Below are 21,071 nucleotides of genomic sequence, written 5' to 3' on the forward strand. Positions count from 1 at the left end.
TGCAAGCTCAAACAATAGAGCCTGTCTTCAGCATATTTAAAAAATTAAATAGATTGTGCAAATAAATTTTACCTCTGTATTGCCTAGAAATTTGGGCCTCTAAATGCTCTTATCTAAACTGATTTTGTTTACCCTGCCTACAAACAATTAACTAGCCCCTGCAATTTCTTGAGGCTGAATTTGGCAACTCATAAGCTCACACAAGATAGCCTATCAGGTAACTGCTTCAATTATTTACATTTTAAAATTTTGTCATGCTTGAATCCACAAACCACCAAAGAGATCTAACTTAACTTGTCTTATAACTAGGAAACCAGAATTTCAGGGGCAATCAGGAATTTAGTACAGATATGAGCATGCATATTTCACATGCAAATAAATACCCGCTTGCAAATATTCAATGCATAGAATAGCAAAGCATTACTCTAAATGTTCCTGAATAGATCTTAAGCTTACAGGCTCATGAAATTTTATTTATTTTATAAGTAACATATGATAAAACCATAAAGCACAATGCACAAAACTGGCAAGCATTTTAATTTTAGCCAGAAATAGATGCACTTTTCTAACTTAAGTTTTCTGTGTGGACCATTAGCTGCTTCGAGGACCGAGTACCAATCAACTCTCCGTCAAAGAAGAGCCTAGAACACAGAAATCACCAGTAACACTTAAAAAATGACTAAAGCATCTTTAGCCTTCATATTCTGCTGCTGTTCAGAAACATTCAACAATTCTGGTGCTTATACACCATACGAAAAAATTACACCAAATGGTTACCTTCACCATTACTCTTGATCAACCAAGCATTAGCCCACAAGCAAGCCTTCTCCCAGTCATCTACCTCAGACCCCTCCTCTTGAATTTTCTGAGCAGAAACTTCACTAGAACCCTCAATTATGGAAGGCTTACAAGTCATCAGAGACTCACTTTGTAAAGAATTTGTATCTCCTTCACTCTCTTTCTCAAGGGCTCCCCATGGATTTTTCGAAGCAATAATGGGATTTTTGTTCAACTGCCATACTGAATTGGATGCTTCAGTAGTTGACCAATCCTCACCCCATGAATCCTCCATCCATGCAGATTCCTGTATCTTCTTTTTCCATGCATTTTCTTTCTCTGCATTCCCTACTTCTTTAGCTCCCCAAGCACTGCAGCTGGGCAATCCACCATTTTGGGGGACTAAAACAGCACCCCGATATGCAGTTGCATGGTCCACACATCTCATAGCCATTGCAGCCCTTGCCACATCTGTAAATATGGCTAATGCATTCTTGTTGTTCAGCCAAACAAGTTCATACTCCCCACCAAATCTTAGAATCAGTGAGCTTACACTGACATCTGTTTGTAAATCAAATAAGGCAAGTACAAGCCTTGGATCCATGTCCACCAATGAATTGAAAATGGGCAGTTGCACCTGCCCGTTGGTTTGCAATGGACCTTTAAGTAAAAGGTTGCGTGCAGGGGCTCTTGACTTTTGTGTGGCCTGTACAATTAAAAAGCGTCTTGGTTCCCATCCAGTGCTAAGTACAGAAAGGTTCCACCTTCCCGCAAGTATCCTCAGTATGTCCCTTTTCTCGTTTGGCACGGCACTGAAAATGTGGACACAAATAGTATTTGTGTTTATTTTTGTCCTTCCCAGAACCAAGTACTTAAACCTGTCCTCAACAGTTGAGACCCATTGAGGCTCTCTCCTAATCAAGTCATCAAGCATTTCTGACATTGCTCCATTTCCCCTGGCAGATCAACTGTTGTTGAAATGTCAAAAGCATTTGCTAGAGTCTTCTTCCTCTCCAACTTCGCACATTCATCATCACATGAAAGCTTTCTCCGTCCCATGGGAACTCTGGTCAAATGTGGGCTCTATTGGCTGCAGGGGTGCAGGCAATTTGTGATAAATAGAAGCTTCGAAGACTGGATCAGCTCTGATATTGTTACGTCCGGCATCACGTGGGACTTGTGCAGTCAACCGACCACATGAGCAAGTAATAGTCACTGGAAATGTGCATCTGGTATCAGGGTAAGGGCTAGATAGAGAACTACAAGTGTGTTTGGAATCTCTACGAGAAGCTCCACAAGTTTGTCCACATGAGATTCTGGACTTAGATGATGAACTTTCTGTAGAAATTGTGTCACAGGGTGGTACATGGCATGTCCTGGTACAAGCATGCATTCCACATTGCCTTGTTTACCACAAAGTTTGTTACATTTTATTTCTCGTGAACCACATGGAACATTTCCAAGGACTACATGACTTCCTACACATCCTTTTGCAACACTCACCGTGCAAGGAGGGCACTCCTCCAAGATGGCAATTATGAGTTGCAGGATGTCCCCATGGCTGGGGAATGGAGCAAGGATATGGGCATGAAGGAATAGGTGTCCCACATGGTACTGGAGGAGGAATTGACGTCTTCCCACATGCACAAGACAGATCAGTAAAAATAGTTTCAAGACATGGAGGACAGTGGCCAGTGGCCACTATGGCAAAGTTCCTGGCAGTAATGTTGACCACATCTCATCTTTTTCCCACAATGCATAAGACATAAATGTGGATCCCAGTCGCCTGTATGGATATCAGACTCACCTCGATGTGACAGAGGGCAGCATTTCTCATTGCATCTGTGTCTACCACAGTTTTTCTTCTGTCCACAAACCTTTTCACACAAAAATTCCTTCTTGTCCTCTGTGACTGACATAGTTTTCCAGCAATTTACTTTTCTAGAAGAAGAAAAACATGGACACTTCTGATCCACAGAAACCAGACAAGGTGGGCAGATGCCCTGGTGACAAGAACTTAAGCACGTGTGTTCCCCAAAGGAAGAAACGTTTCACATACTTCTGAGCATGTTGGCACAGGGTCCAGGCAACTCTTTCTTTGATTGAGCATTTGTGTTTTACCACAAGGGCATGTTTTTTATTTCTTGGATAATAAATCACATTGTTTACATTCTCATGGATGACATCCCAAGCTGCAATAGTGATTTTGACAGGAAAGCATCTTCATACAAAGACTCTCACATGCATATACACCACTTTTCCACTCTACTTCACCACGTAACTCCAGATCCCCACAAAGAATCATCTGCTCTTTTTTCCCACAAAAGCAAGAGGCATTTATCAAAATAGTACATGAATCACAAGGACCCTCATGACATATTTTATCACAACGATGTCAACCACAGGTAAGAAGCTTCTCACACACTTGTCCACATGATTCCGCTGATTTCTGATCAGAACATCTCCTTGTAATGGGTTTTTTTTCCACATGGGCATGGCTGAGGTGCAGCCATTGCTGTGCAAGGAGGACACGGGCCTGGGTGACATTGGAGTGTGCAACTATGAGGGCAGCGAGACATTTCCTTCCCTTTATCAAGTGACTTTCCACATGGCTCTCCACATGACTGAGTCAAATAGAAATCCTTGGAAGGGTTTTCTATTTTTCCGCAGAAACAATAATACTGAAGATCCTGTGGTCTTGAATACTGCACTGATTGACAACCTCGACATCTCCAATTTGAACTCTGGCTTTGCCCAGCAGAGAAATTGGTGGAAGTTGGTGCTCGTGCCCACTTCCTTATGAAATGAAGGTGAAAGAGTGCATGGCAGCTATTACAAGACCATATTGCTGCTGATCTTCCCACCATCTCATAGCAAATCATGCATTCCACCTTACTTTTATGAAGCTTCTGTTCAATCTCCTGCACGAGATTTGGCAAGTTTGGTCTCTCCAAATGAATAACCTCCTCACCTTCCTGCTTCAATAACAGCCGAGCATAGGCCACTGACGATGGAGTATGATATCTCCAATCCTGGCTGCTGCTCCTGTTCATACATCCAACATCTTCCATCTCTGATCTCTTATGATCTATAGATAGCAAATGATGCTTCCTGTCATTCAAGGGAAGCATTAAATCCTGAGATAATGAATTCTTTCCAGCCTTGGATGCTCCATTTTCTTTACCACTATAGTAATTATCATTTCTTTCAGTGCTCCATAAGCCAAGATCTTCCATTTGTCCTCTCTGCTGCTGCATAAGATGTGAAGATCTTATTTTGTTGGACGGACCAATCATATCTTTATTTGTAGTCTTGTCTACTGGTGGATGGCCCATTATCCCTTCCAATCCATTGAGCGTTTTTGCCATAAACCCCAGCACTATGATGTTTTATTTTGTGTCTTTGCTGCTGCACCGATTGTGAATGCTTTTTGCCATTGAAAGAAGCAACTAAACTTTCGTTTGTAGAATTTGAACTGTGGTTGGATGCCTCACTATAGTTGTTGTTGACAATTGGCTATATGCAGTGATGTAATTGTTGTCATTAATGGCAACATATGATATACATATTTGTTGTAAATTCCAGAAATAAAGATACTTAGCTTTTGGTACTTAGAAAATTCTCTAAGTATGAAATTGGTTTACAGCAGTACATTGTTTTATATGTAAAATGTCTCTGATGTCATATTATGACTAGTGAAGTTAGATGGAGATAGTATACACGTTGATGATGATGTGTATAACCTTAGACATCAATACAGACAGTACGGAAAAAAGATATTCACGTTTTACCAGTGAAACAAAATAGTGGAATTAAAAGTAAAGGAATTATTTTGTTTATAAAATAATTACTTGATCAATTAGGGCCGACATCGTAAATGTTTACTCTAAGTTGGAAAAGCATTTTATGGTCTTAGCCGACCTAGCAGAAATTTGTGAAAAGGCATGGTATTTATGCAAAAGACATCTTGCGAAAAGAAGTGTGCAATTGTATTGTGATAAGTGATATGCAAACTTTTTGTGAAGCGATATATGCGAAGTTTTGAGAACTTGATTTTGTGATCTAAGATCGAGCTGAGGTTAGAGATCAATCAAGAAGGAAGTTACAACACTCATATACCGGAGGACTGATTACTTGTTTGGGCACTGAGCTCTTCTTGTAATTGGAAGTGCATGCTTGGGCAATGAGCTCTTCTTGCATCTACTGTACAACAACTCCTAACAGGTATTCAAAACCTTCTAATAGGGACTCTCTATATTGAATTTGGTCATTGAATCCTAACAGGGTCCATCCTCTAACAAAGAACCTATATATCAGTATATTATCTAGTGGGTATCATCCCCATCGGGGGTTTTCTTTGGCCAGGGTTTCCTAGTTAACAAAATATGGTGTTATGAGTTCTCTTTATGCATGGTTATTATTTTTGTTCAGCATTACTTGTTTACTTTCTTATGCATGGTACAAAGTAATTAATAATATCCAGTTGGCGACAAAATTTTGTAGAATACTGATTCACCCCTCCCCCTCTCAGTATTCCCTATTTCTAACAATTGGTATCAGAGCATAGTTACTCAGAAGAGGCTTAACAACTTGAGTAAGATCCCTATGGATATGAAACAGTTGATGAAGAACTTTGAAGAGGCACTTGAACAAATTGATCTCCTTACTGAGGAAAGAGATAAGTTGAAAGATAGCTATTAAGAATCCAAAGTATACATTAGACAATTGAAGGACAAGATTGAACATCTCAAATCCAAGCCTAAATCTACTGAATCTACTGAATCTACTGATGATGATGAATATTCAAAATTGAAAATAGACTACAAGATCTTGAAGCATGAATTGAAGATTACCAATTTATAGTTGAATTTGAGGAATGATCTTGGCAAAATTGAATCTGATTTGAAGACTGAAAATTCAGATCTTAGAGCGAGTCTAGTGAAGAAGACGCCTGGATTTGAAACATTGAAAGAAGATCATGAAGAACTTCATAAGTACAACACTATTGTGAAAGGTGAACTAACTCAGTGCAAACAACAACTTGAAAAGCTTTACACTAGCAGAGAAAAGCTTGATGAATCTATATCGATACAAAGACCTACCTATGACAAAACTGGTCTTGGTTATCTATTTAACATGTCTGCAAAGAAACTTGAAAGTAAATCAGATCCAAAAGAGAAAGATAAATCTGATGATAAGATTGAACCCAGTCAATCTTCTGATAAATCCAAAGAAGTTGAGAAAGACACTGTAAAATTGGATGAACCTAAGCAAGTGGAATCTCTTAAGGAAACCAAGTATGAATTTAGAGGTAAATGTTTTTCATGTAATGAAATAGGTCATATGAAAAGAAATTGTACAAATAGATCATTTAATCATGTTACAAAACTTTACTGTCATAATTGTTATGGTATTGGTCATAATGCAATTGATTGTAGAAAACCTAAATATGATAATGATACAAGAAATAATAGAATGTCTAGAAACACTAACCCTGTAGATAGAAGATCTAATGAAAGAACATCAAGAGAAAGTAGACCTTATGAAGAAAGAGAGCAGATTGTGTGTTATAAGTGTAACAACTTTGGACACATAGCCTGGAATTGTCAAGCACCTATTGATCAACAAAATCTTAAAAGTAGAACTCCAATATGTTAGTTATGCAACAACTTCAGACATACAAACAAAGTATTGCAGAATGGACAAAAGCAATAATGGAAGAAACTTCGGAAATGATAGAAGGAATCATGGAAGAAACTTTGGAAATAGAAGTAACTTCAGAAATAACATAAAGAATCATGAGAGTAACTCTGGAACTAAGAAAGACAATAAAGAACAAACAAATGTAGTCAGTGAACTTCAAGAAGAACTCAATGAGGCATTCGTAAAAGGATTAGACATCTCAGAAGAAAAGTTAGATGACGACGAGATAGGAAAATCGAAGTTAATAATCAAGTTTGATTCAACCAAGTTGAATTAAGCTTGTTTACATCACCAAAATTGGAAACTTCATTTAGAGATTGAGCCACTCGTAGCAAGGTTGAGGAAAGATGTATCTTGATGAGTTTGGACTGTAGTTAAGCTCACTTGCAATTCAGAGCTTATTGGAACAAGTTACGAAGGAAATAAGAGCTACTGTTATAATAGAGATAGTTTACTTTGTGACAGAAGATGAAATCCATGTTTCTACAACAAATTTCGTGAAGTGAAGTTTTGTGAAGCATTGTCATGATGAGAGGAAGCTATGGTGAACTTCAAATAGCATTCAAAGATCAGAGAGTTGATCTTGAGTAGATATTTGATTTCAGAGCGAAATAAACAACTTTTTTGATTGAGTGAAGTACGCAATTAATGTAAGTTCCAGATGAATAAAAGGAGTACGAACTTGATTATTTCTACACTGTAATCATCTCAGAAGCTAAGAGCAAACATATGCGATTTGGAAAAAGTAATTGCGAGCAAAATCCTACTCCAAAAAAAGGTATTTTATTGTTTTTCGCATAGAAGTTATTCGACAAATTTATTTTCAGTGTAATCATGGATATGTCAGTTGTTCAGAATGTTGAAAATATTGAGACCCAAATTGAAGATTGTTCTTGTGAAACCCTTAGAGGAAAACCCTAATTCGGCCTTATCAATTACTCTAAACAATGTAATGTTATTGGAAGATGTAGGAAGCTATCTATGTAGTAAGTTTGAAACTATTGGAAGTGAGCTTATGAATAGAGATATGGAAATTGTTTTCAACCATGATATGACTATTAAGCTCAGATATGAGCATTTGAAGACTTAGACTTAGGCAAATATCATTTCTACTGCAAACTTGATATTGAGGAATGGACACAGATTATATTAAGCAGAATCCATAATGGAAAGATTTGGATGGGAGATAATGTAGTTGACATCTCTTCCGACCTTATTCATGAGGTCACTGGTCTTACCAAACAAGGCAGTGTACCTATTGGTGAGAGACTGGTTAAGAAGAAGGTTGAAAATTACACTAAGGCAGTTTACAGTGGTAAAGCAATGTTGATCAACACCATCCGACAACAAGATGTAAGATTCTTGAGTAGAATCATTGCATACTCTCTATGTGCAAGTTCTAAGAATGATGAGTTATCAGTATAATTTATTTATGCAGCTTATAAGATATGTTTTGACAAAAAACAAGTAAATTTGAGTGAAATTTTGAGAGTATAACTTATTGAAAACTTACAAAAGATTAAGAGAACCAAGAATGGTGTATTTAGATTTCAATCTCTGATTAATCATATTTTCTTTCATGTACTTAAGAGATTTCCATTCTTATTAGTTACTGATATTATGAGTAGTGAAAGATGTACTATGGACAAGATAACAAATGTATGTAGAAAACATCTAGCAGAGAAAACCTTGGACAATGAAAATTTGATCATGAGAACATTTCAAATGAGATGAGCTAGAGATACATAATTGCCCCTGCAATTGTTGACAGATTCAAGAATGATATATGTTTTATGGTGGACAATGACCTAACCTATATCGAAGTAGTAGAACCTCAGGAAAAATTTCTTGAGCCCCTAGTGTAGTGCCTGCCCCTAGTTTGCATTTTGCTTTCATTGCCAAACTCTTTTAGGCCAATTTTTTGTTTGATGAGTAGTAGTATTGTTTTAAGATTATCAGATATTGTTTTACACTCAGTTTATTATATGATGAGATTACTTGGTACTCTATATTTTATATATGTATGATGATTATTCAGTGTTTTCAGTTATCAATGATGATTAGTTAGATGGTTTATTATGACATGTGTTTTCTTATGGATACTTACCCCATACTACATGTGTATGGTGCGCGTGTTTGTTTTCTTTATGTATGGCGTTTTTGATGTGGTTAAGGAAGGGACTCATAGTCACCTGCTAGTCAAGATCTACACGATACACCACTTCCTGCCATGGCTTGTTTAGCTTAGAATATTGTGTCTGTACATGCATGGATTTTATGTAGGTTGTAGGTACCGGGTATCGACTTCCCTGAATTGCCAGGATGAGCATACCCTATCGCATTATCTCAATGGTAAGAGAGGGGAGATAAATTCTTGAGTCCAAATCCTAAACCCTTAAGCCATTGTCCTAATTAAAAAAATTAGGACAAGTATATGAGTCAAGTCCCCTCTAAATGCGTCAAATGACATAATTTCGTGATTATAACCCTTTTGTTTGATTTAGTATGTGTTTTTCAATGAGGGGTTTTCGTATGTTGTTATATGAGTCCTTGGTGTATTTTCTATTAATTAAGTCTAATTAAAAGATTAATTAATGATTTCATTTAATGAAAAATTAATATGATATCTTTAATATTTAATTAATTGAGAAATTAATTAAATAAAAAAAGAATTAAATTTGGAGATAAAGTTCTAAGTTTAAAACGTGATAATATTTATTTAATTTAATAATAATATATTTAGAGTTCATTTTAAATAAATGCTAAATATTATTGTTATTTAAGTTAATAGATATTTTATCAATTAAGTTTCTAAAATAAATTAAAAGTGAAAAAGATATTTAATTATTAAAAAGTTTAAGATCACATGATCTAAACATGAGTTTAAATATAAGAAATTAATTAAAAAGATAAAATAAGTGAATATAATAATGTAAAGTGCATATGGGATTAAAAGTAATTAAAAATAGAAGTCAAGTGAAAATTAAGTAAAATAATTTAATAATTCACTTAACGTGCATGAAAATATAAAAGAAAGATTAATAAAAGTTAATTTTAGAGTTAACTTTGGTAGGCAAGGAGTCCTCTCGGGTGATTGCACAATTAGAGCCCCGATTTGAGGAAAGAACTCCTTATTATCACTTGAGGGTTCATTTTCATTTTTGGGACACAAATTTGAAGAAGGAATTTTGGAGACAAATTTGAGAGACAAATTTTGGGAGATGAATTTTGGATGCGAAATTTGGAAGCGAATTTCAGAAGGAGAATTCTGGGAAAATTTTCAGAGAAAGGTTCTTGAAGAGGAGCGATTTCTCTCATAGTTTTCGGGGATTGCGAATTATCATCAAACTCAGGTAGGGTCTTGTGTTTTGATTACTAATTAATTACGCAATTATCCTTTCCTGTCTTCTTCGTGTCTGTGGATTGCAAATCCAAATTCTTTGCGATGAAAGCTTAAACATTCTAATATTGTGAATTATTAAATGTATGACAATACCTTTTGTATGCGTGAAGTTTAGAGAAGAAATCAAGATTCTCGTTTTCGTAGAGTAAATAATTTATTATTTAAACCAGGGATGGTTTTGAGTATTAAAAAGAAAATTTTAAAATTGGAATTTATGAACGGTTAAACATAATTTTTCTATCAGGCTAATATTGTAAATATTATTAAAAAAAAAAATCTAAATATTTTAGAGGGGAAATTACTTAAAACATTTCTTATAAAATTAAATATTATAAATTTACATGTGGGTGGGTCTAAAGCAATATATATATATATATAATATAATAATCAAATAATAATGTAATATATACTAGTGGGAGGTTTTGTTTTAAAAACTTAATACAAAAATAATTTATTTTAAAAAAAAGTACATATACTACTTACCCCCCTGCTGGAGCCGTATGCTGCTGATGCAGGCTGCGACAGTAGTGGTACAACGTACCACTGCTGGCACAGATCCTACGTAGCAAGGTACACCACTCAGCATCCCCTTTTATGGGGAGACTGGTGGCCTTTAAATAGGCATGTATTAAGAAATATATTTTTTAATATAAAGTTTAATATATGTTATTTGTATTTAATAAATTTAAATTATTTTCAAATTTTTATATTAAACTTACATTATTGTTTATTGATAATTTTATGTTAAATTTTATATTATTATTAATTAATGAATCTATTATTAATTTGTATTCATGTTTAATAAATAAATGAATTTAGTAATGAATGTAATATGGTATTTTATTAATTATTAATTATTTTAATTAAACTTGATTTAACTAAGATTTATTAATAACAAAAGTTATTCATTAAAGTTGTAAATTTAATTATTGTTGATAATAATTAATAAAATTAATTATAATAAATTATAATAATTTAAAAGTCGATAATGGTTACTTTATTAACTTAAACAAATAATTGATTAGCCTCAGGTTATTCTTTCAGGAAAATGATTTTTTTTTAGTGAGGATAATTTTGTATATATTTAAGTTGAATAAATGAATGGGTTATTGGGTGGAATAAATTGGGAATCTTTGTACACCTGAAACGAACATTGAAATGCAAATTGAAATTTAAACTTTATTGTTTTACTCAACTCTATATTTTCAAATCAAATCAACTGAGTTACTTGATGTTTTGTTTGTACTGTCTATGCTTTTGGGAGTTTTTGGGTTTTGTCCTAGTGTCGACCAGTTTAGGTTGTTACCAGAGGCTCAGGATTTATGCAAATGTGATGATATGATGATTTGTTCTCGATCTATCTAAACCCAACCATGGTGATGTGTGATATGCTCTATGATGCATGTATTTACTGGTTGTTATTGCTTTCTAGTTTCCTTGTGTGAAGCTGAGGTGTATATTTATGAGATATCTGACTTAACCATTTTTGGGTCTTCGATTAGTTATATTTGATTTGTTTTCCAGTCGCTTTGAGAGGACTGAGATGTTTTTGATGATTTGTTCTTGATGATGTCATGTTGTGACATGTTTGACTTGACCATTTTGGAGTCTTCGATTAGTATTATTTTGGGATGTTTTATGGTTGCTCGTTGAGAACCAATGGATATTATGGGATACTTTCCGGTTGCTCATTGGAGAATCGATATATATTGTGATTTATCATTTGATGCTATTCAGTTTCTCATGGAGAATTGATGTGATTATTGTGGATTATACTTATGATGCTTTCCAGTCACTTGTATAGGACTGAGGTGATTTTTCTATGATTTGTGATTTCATGAGCTTAGGGTAGGTTATCTATATGTAGTGTCGAGAAGTGGCTTGCAATGGGGGCTGGGGCCCTAAGTGGCTGCCAGGGTAACTCATTGTAAGTTGTTTAATAAGTGATAACATTTACACTAAATGAAAGTAAAATGAACCTAACAAGATTAATTGTATGTTCTTGCCCATGCTTCGAGTGCTAGTATAGACTAGGACGAGAGTAGAGAGAACGCTTGGTTATAACCTTGCGTTCCGTAGTATGCCTCGTCACTATGAGAGGATACTAGTGGCCCTAGGGATCACTAGGGACCCAAGATTCCTAAGGGATTTCTCGTGTAACTCCAAACATGATTCGTGCAATGACACTTGCTTGCTTATATAATAGGTTTCCTATGTGTCTTGTGTGCCTTTGAGTTAGTGTACTTTTAGGATTTCTTAGACTTAAAGAGTACTTGTGTTTTGTGTTTTGATATCCTGTTTGAGACTTGAGACTATCTCCTCAGCGCAGTGGGAGTGGACCATTTAGGTTCCATGTGGTTGGGTGGTAGTGCTTTTTCACTCTTACCATTGAGATCTATCTGTAGTCACCATAGTTGGAGCATTCTTCGTTGGCATTTACCTTTATTCTATTCATGGATCATTATGATGGATGGTTATATTTTATGATGGATGTTATATCTTTTTGATGTATGGACGTATCATGTATGGTGGAAGATTTCATTTGTTTTACTATACGTATCATGGATCCGAAGAGGATGATGTATTTCTATTTTTACATATATATTTTATTAAAGCCTTTCATACCCTGTGACATGTACAGTGGATGATTGAGCATTCTGAATTAATTTGCCAAGAGGCATTTAGAACAAATGTATATTATGGACATTGGACTTTCTAATTATTCTTTCATGTGGTTATGGTAGTTGATAGACTTAGAATTAATTAAATTTAAATGTGACTCAACGTCTTGGGATCCTTAAGGAATGTAACTTGTTATGTATGTTTGTTGATGATTACATGTTATTGCTTCCGCTACTATGTGTTTGATATGTATGTTATACTTTCTTACTTCAAAAAAAAAAAGTTTTAGCAAACTTAGTAAAATTTTAGGTTAATTCTTTTGGATCCCTTGGCGGGGCGTTACACCTAGGTTATGAATTGAGTGATGATATAACTATTAGTTATATTGATTTATTGTTGAAATCATATATTGATCAAGCATCATACAGATTTGGAACATATGAGGAGATAACCTAGTCAGCCTACTAGACATCTTTAGAAAAGACATCTCATAAGAAGATTGCATCTGTAATGAAGAAAGCACTATCAGAGGCTGATATGTCAAAAGAAGAATCACAAGCAATAAGAAAAATATATTTGGAAGGAAACAAACTAGTGAACAAGGTGTAATGTATGTGACACCTTTGTTAGTCGGCCAAGCACCCGGTGTATCTATTGCAGAAACTCTTACAAAACAGAGCATTCCATATGTTGCTATATTAGCCAAACAACCGAGTGGATCCAAAAGACAGTCAAAGAGAGTCAAGCAACAAGCTACTAGACTTGAAAAGAGAAAGAAGATATTGTTGACAATTGAGGACTCTAGTGATGAAGAAGAAGAAGAGGAACCAGAAGAAAAACATCCAGAGAAAGTTATTGTTTCTAAGCAGCCAACAAGTAAAACAAGGCAACCATGGAAACCTAAGATAGAGAAGATTAACACGACTATTGTTAATGAAGGGAACTTTGTACAGATGAATAAGTTCTATGATTTATACTATGAAATGGAGAAAGAATAGATTGATATCTCTACTATGAGATATATGATTATAAATAACTTGAAACTTGAGAGAATTAAAGACTTTGTAAATCAAAAGGTCTATGAAAAACTTATAGTAAAGAAAACACTAGTTCATGAAGAAGACATGGAATTTTGGAAGTCAATGTTGAGAACTATGTGTAAGATAGATGATGAAAATGAAATCAAGATATTGATGAAGAAACTAGCACCTTACTTGCAAAGTAAGATGAGGCCATTTCTATTCATGGGAGGAGAAAAGAATGTTATTAGAAGCAAAATTGCAGCAACCATCAATCAAATGATGAATGAGTTAAAGACAGAACCTACTACTGTAGAGGAAACCTTAGAAGTATTAGTAAGTGGTGATACTATGTAGATTGATCAGACAAATGCTATAATTAACATTGATGAAGACCCATTCGATCAACTTGAGCCCCATTCCAAAGATATTCAGGATAAATTAAGACCGATTGAGGAAGATAAAAGACAACTAGAAGAGGAAAAGAAGAAGATTGAAGAAGCCAAGATGAAAATATCAGAAGAAGAAAAGAAGCAGAAAGAAGATGAAAAAAGGAAAGAAGAAGAAAAAGAGCAAAAGTTGGAAGAAGAGAAGAAAGAAAGAGAAAAGAAAATAAGAGAAGAAAAGGAAGAAGAAGAGAGAAGATCAAAGAAGGAAGCATAAGAGAAACTAAAGGAATATAAGGTGAAAGCATTTAGCTCATCCTCTCCTATATCTTTTCCAAACCTTACAGGTGATGATGATGATCAATCCAATCTGATCTCGTCTTTGACAAAATTGTTTGAGAAGAACAAAAAGGTGAAAAATCTACAAAGAGCACTAATGGAGGTGACTAATAGATTGCACAACACCCTCATAGCCAAGCACACTGAAGAAAATCTCGAATAGAGAGCAAAAGTAGTTGTAAAATCGTTTGATGATGAATTTACAAACTTATTGAATGTTGCTGAGTCTAAGGTTCAAATTTCACATGATGCTAATCTTCTTAGCACCATTTTTCAGAACATTCAGAATGATTTCTTGAGTCTTGATACTTATATCAAAGAACTTTGAAGATGTCAACAAGTTGACAAGGTACTGTACATCAAATGTACTTTATCTCATATATTGACCGAAGATGTGGATAAAAAGATTCAAGAGAAGCTAAGTGAGTTGGAAGCTCTAACTAGTCAGGTACAACAACCCTCTTGCAGAATTGATGACTTAGAAGGACAAGTTTATGGTGTACACTTTGACATTAGCAAACTAGAGTTTGAAAAGGATCTAATTGTAAAGAGACTATCAGAATTCAGAGAGTTTATTTTTCTGAAGATATTAGTCATTGAAAGACAATTGAAAGAATGTGTCAAAGCTAAAGACACTTATGCAAACTTCATCTACTTCAACATTAATGCAATTGAGATTGCCTCATATGCCTTATGTGCAATGCTCACTACTACCAAAGTAGCAAAGGATCCATAGGAGAAAGGCATGGATAGTTTAAACGAAAAATTTAATGACTGTATGAAGATTTTAATAGCTTAAGGCAGCAAGACAATGTTTTGACAGTAGTCAAACAACCTTTTTTGACAGTTTTTTGATTTTCTGACCTTTGCCATTGATATCAAAGGGGGAGAAGTTGCAGAAAAAAATTGTATAGTAAGTTATGTATGTAGAAATCATATTCAAAGGGGGAGCAATTAAGTAATTGAGCATTTGTAATATGTAATGGAATAGATGATAAGTATTGTAAGTTTTTGTTGAGGTTTTGTCACTTAGCCAATTTTCTTTTGTTGCCATCAATGCCAAGGGGGAAGATTCTTGACAATTGGCTATATGTAGTAATGTAATTATTGTCATTAATGGCAACACATGATTTACATACTTGCGGTAAACCTCATAAATAAAGATACTTAGCTTTTGGTACAATTTGAAATTGGTTTACAACAATACATTGTTTTACATGTAAAATGTTTCTAACATCATATTATGACTAGTGAAGCTAGATGGAGATAGTATACATGTTGATGATGATGTGTATAACCTTAGACATCAGTATGGACAGTATGAAAAAGAGATATTCACATTTTACCAGTGAAACAAAACAATGAAATTAAAGGTAAAGGAATTATTTTTTTTACAAAATAATTACTTGACCAATTAGGGCCAACATCCTAGATGTTTGCTCTAAGTTGAAAAAGTATATTATGGTCTTAGCTGACCTAGCAACAATTTGTGAAAAGGAATGGTATTTATGCAAAGGACATCTTGCAAAAAGAAGTGCACAATTGTATTATGATAAGTGATATGTGAACTTTTTGTGAAGCGATATATGCAAAGTTTTTGAGAACTTGATTTTGTGATCCGAGATCGAGCTGAGGTCAGAGATCAGTCAAGAAAGAAGTTACATGACCTATATACTTGAGGATTGATTACTTGTTTGGGAAGTGAGCTCTTCTTGTAATTGGAAGTGCATGTTTGGGTAGTGAGCTCTTCTTGCATCTAGTGTACTACAACTCTTAACAAGGTTGGAATCTGCTAACAAGGATTCAAAGTCTCCTAACAGGGACTCTTTATATTGAATTTTCTCATTGACTCCTAATAGGGTCCATCCTCTAATAGGGAACATATATATCAATAAATTATCTAGTGGGTATCATCCCCACTAGGGTTTTCCCTTGGCCAAGGTTTCCCTAGTTACAAAAATGGTGTTATGAGTTCTCTTTATGCATGGTTATTATTTCTGTTCAACATTACCTGTTTATTTTCTTATGAATGGTACAAAGTAATTAATAATATCTAGTTGGCGACAAAAGTTTGTAGAATACTGATTCATCCCCCTCTCTTAGTATTCCCTATTTCTAAGAGTTGTCACTATGATCATTAGCATTCCTAGTAATAGTAGTTATCTCAACAATTTCCATGCCATTCTACTTATTGCTAGAAGCCTCAATCCTTCTATAGAGAGTATTTTTGTCAAAATGTTTCTTGCATATGATTTTTCCTTCATACCACTTCTGCTTCTAATATCATATAATATGGGCATTACTATATAACTATAGATATTCCTTATTATAATATATAATAATTTACCTATTACGATTAGTTTTTAGATAATCTTTTCCTGAATATATTCTCATATAGTACTATATTTATATGAATATAGAGTGAGATTTTTTGAAACATTGACAAGATTTGACAGAGTAGACATCCATGGCATGTACACACTACTACATGATAAGATGTTTTAAGAAAAATTTTAAAAATGAAAATAGACAATCGTTTCAACTTTCATTTTCTTTTATTTATTTATTTATGTGTATTTTGATTTTTTTTGTGATAATTTAATTTCATGCTCATTATTTCCCTTACATTGAGAAACAATGTGGTAAATATGGCAGGCTCGACCCAGATCTACAAGCATGTACTACTCTATGGGTCTTTTTTTGTAGGGGGTGCATGAAAAATTAACAACAAAAGAATCACCATTAATGGGTTCTTCCATTTCAGGACTTGTTTCCCTTCTCTCTCAAGCCTCTCTAAGTGAAACAAAGAGCCTGAGCACTCAAAGGGTAGTCGTGATTTCCTGAGCATTTTGGGCATAATTTGTGCGAAGTTCCAGTAGTTTCTTGTATGAAATGTAGGTATCTGAGATTTGTGCAACTTTCTTTTTGTGGTCTCTCTCTATACAAATCTCTGTGTTCTTGATGCCTCTTGTGTAGAAGATAAGGGACATTTTTATTTGGGGGAAATGTGGGCATTTTCAAGGAGCGGATTGATGAAATGATCAGAGAAAACAAGCAATTTGGGAAAGGAATGGAGGTGGGAATGTGAGGGGGAAGAAGTGATTTGAGCTAATTGGTGGTGGTGAAGGAAATATGGAATGTGCTTTTGCATAAAGCAACTATGGAGACGGAGGATTGAATGTTGAGAATGGGGAATGAAGGGTATTATTCTATGGAGGGTATTTGGGGATTTTGCAGAGAGTAGGGTTCATATTTTCTTTCTTATGGTTCTGCAAATAATGGACATGGAAATTGATCATATGTGCAAGAAAATGGGTGTGGTATTTTCCTTCAATTAGGATGGATTTGATCACCCTAGGAAGAAATTGTAGGATTTTGGTTGTTTTGATGGTGTGGATCAGGGGTTCTGATGGGGATCTCTTAACTTCTATGATTGTATTTATTTTATTTTTGTTTCACTATTGTTGAGAATCTTTATAGTTTTGACAATTGTTGTAGGGAATTCGGTAATCCCATAATGAAGCAATGATGTGTTGTTGATGGTGGGCATATGGGGGACACAGAGCTTGAGTAAGGAGAAGTTTCTTGTGACTTCTATAATGAGTTTGACCCAGATGCTTTCGTCTCCTACATTGTAAGTATTTTTTGAAGCTTTATATTTCTAGCATTTATTGATTAGATTACTGGTTTTTATTTCAATCTAGGGCATTAAATAGATTAAAATGAAATAACCTTCATCATTAACAAATGGGCGAAATTAAAATAGGGCTTGTTTCATTCAGTTACTGGGAGTTTGTGTTAGTCTAGGTAGTAAATACTCTATGATACCAAGGTTTTCCAGTTATGAGGAGATATGAAAATAATGAGAAGATTTATTTGGTAGGGTTTCCATGACTTTGAAACTAGGGCATTTTCAATGCTCATGTTAAAGTGCAGCTAAAAATCAAAGACATAGCTTGTAGAGAGAGATTATTGTTAAAATTTATGTTTTTTCTTTATGTAAAATAGGTTTAATGGATAACATTATGAATAAAAAATTAAATTTGTTTCTTTGTTTATTTCTTTGCTCTGCAATATTCTTTAAATAGTTGGTTTAGGAGAGAGTCTGTATTCATTAATGTTTATTCTACTTGTCACAACTACACCTTATTTTTATCTAGATATTGAGATAGTGTTGTGATGTTTTCACATCATCGCCCCAAAGTTTTATACCACTACATAACAACAATTAAATACTTTATATAGAATACCAAACACTCAACCCTCTCTTGAAAAGTAAATACTCATGGAGAACATGAGAAAACTCCAAGGTTCCTTACACTTGTGGATACTAACTCAGTTATATTTATGTGATTTGTTGGTTAATCATGTAGGTGGGCTGATGTTGTTCTTTCAAGGATGTCGAACTTTTGCTGTGATGGTGATGAAATCTAGCTTTGCAATGTATATTGACTTGACTTTCTCAATTTACCTTTCCAATTTATCTCACTTTCAACTTTGCTCTTCAAAACTCCAACTACTAAACTACTTGCTACTTTACTTCTACTCCTATGAATGGAAAGATTAACAGATGGATGAGGATTAAATTTGATGAAAGCTTTCTAGTGGCGCTACCTCCATAGATGCCATGATTCAAGGGAAAAAGACTAGATTACCACACAAGGCTTCCTAACAAGCCACTAGGATGCTAGTGGCCTAGTTTATGGATTCCTATCAAACATCCACTAATATCACCATGCAACTATCCATCTATTCTTACTCTTGCTTAACAACTTTCTTGAAATAAAATCTACTTTAACAACTTCAATGGAATTTAACTTTAACCATTGGAAATAGAAACCATGCAATAACACCAAGTGTTCTTAATCACCATGCAAGAAACAACAATGATAAGAGAAGCAATTTTGCTATTATATAAGCAACAATTTTATTCAACCCTTTACAAATGAGGGCAAATGGCCTTATATAGGAGCCAAAAATACAACCAACGGTAGAGATTAAGAGGCAAAATGAACGATCTAGATCAAATGCCAAAAACCCTAACTAGGGTTGCCACCCCATTGCCCAATGAGAAGACACCACCTCATTAATGGACCAATGAAAAAAAAGGAAAATTGGAAACCAATGAGAAGGCACCAAAATGGTAGCCAATTAGAATTAGACACCATTCTGACTCAAGAAGAAAGGAGAATTTTTCACTTGGGCTTACATCAAATGATCCTCTAAATTAATTCTACCCTTTTCTTTCATCTTCTTAGCCAAGGCAATGAACTTGACTAGCCTGTCATTGAATTACTTCATGGGAGGGAAAGGCATGTGATTCATCTTGAGCTCAACTAAATTCATCATGTTGCTCACTATTTGTAGTGTCTTGTCATGATCCTTCTCATATTCTTTCACATATTTGATAAAGGCATTGAGGGAGGCAAGGGTTCCCAAATGCTTCTTCCTAATGACAACCTTCCCCAACTCATCCAATCTCAATCCAAACTCTATCTCATTGAAATTATCCTCTTTGATATCTTCAAAATCAAGTGCAACCCCAACATCACTCATCATGGCTAAAATGGAAGTGTCAATGCCTGGGTTATGCTATGCAATCTCATTCCATATCTCTTCAAGTATCCTTAATCTGATGGTCAAGGCAACATACAAGGACTCCATTGTACTCATTTATCCTTCATCCACCAACTTGGTTCTCTCCAAATATCTCTCTAGTAGCCCAATAACTACTCGTAGCCTAGGAATGGCTAAGTCCTTAACTAGAAGGAAATCCTTCCACTCCCCTTCAAATATTCTGAATTTGTCTCTAATAGCTACCAATGACCTAAATGTCGAGATAAAGGAAGACAAGAAATTTCATCCACCTTGAATTATATCCCTAATCCAATCTTTGATTTTCTTGTAGTTGAGTCGACATCTCTTCTATGTTGCTCCTGCTATCTTGCAGAAGGGCTGCCTAATGCAATTGTTGGATAGGCTGGCAATATCTCCAATGCTTCTTTTTGGCCTCCAACTTTACAATCCTCTCATTTTCCTTCCTCAACCTTTCTCTAATTGAAACCATGCCTTCCTAGATCTCCTCACACTCCATGTCATCTATGATTCGTCCCAATTCATGCTCTACTATCTCATACTCTTGGGCTACAATCTCATCCACTGCCTTGCTAACCTTTGGTATAACAATCTCAAATTTTTGGTGACCCTCATCATCACTCTTGATTACCTTTGCCATAGTTTCTGCAATTTTTTTTTATGTCTCTCACTATCTTCCTTTTCCACTAACCTTTGAATATCTTCAACTATTCAGACAACCACCACCTCGCCTCTTGGCATAAGCATTTTCCTTAACCATAGTGGTGCAGTGCATCTCCCCAAATCTGAATTTAGTTCAACTAGAAAGGCATCACCAATAGCCTCAGGTACCTAGCTTACTTCCTCAATATCAATCGGCCTAACCTCTTCTTCACTAGTGACTATCATATCATCTCCATGCTGGTTCTCTGAGAGAGGAGAGTATTCAACATTGTTAGTGTAACCACTTGATTATGAATCAGAGCTCACCTCTACTATGGCCCTTTGTCCTTTTGTATTAAGCTCTTTCTCTTAGCCTCAATTATGCTCTCCCTTGACAGTGCTTCATTCTATCTCTTTGCTATAGGCTCCTAATGTTCTTTACTTTTATCAACCTCGAAATTTCTCCTCTTGCTCTTAACTGCTCTTTTTTGTTGGCTACTACCCCCACCTTTTTGTCTGACTGAATCCACTAGACCTTCTTTCTCCAATTTTATCTTCACATAAGTAAGGCATACTTTTTGACTT

At 34.9% G+C, this 21,071-nt stretch overlaps 1 pseudogene; it reads right to left on the bottom strand.

The window, feature by feature from the left end:
* Positions 1 to 208: 208 nt before the first annotated feature.
* LOC149559806 (NF-X1-type zinc finger protein NFXL1 pseudogene) overlaps positions 209 to 21,071 on the bottom strand; it is a 63,984-nt pseudogene continuing 43,121 nt past the window's right edge.

Source organism: Cupressus sempervirens, chromosome 4 (assembly GCF_028749045.1).
Source record: "Cupressus sempervirens isolate cs-2001-9-10 chromosome 4, ASM2874904v1, whole genome shotgun sequence".
Lineage (NCBI taxonomy): Eukaryota > Viridiplantae > Streptophyta > Pinopsida > Cupressales > Cupressaceae > Cupressus > Cupressus sempervirens.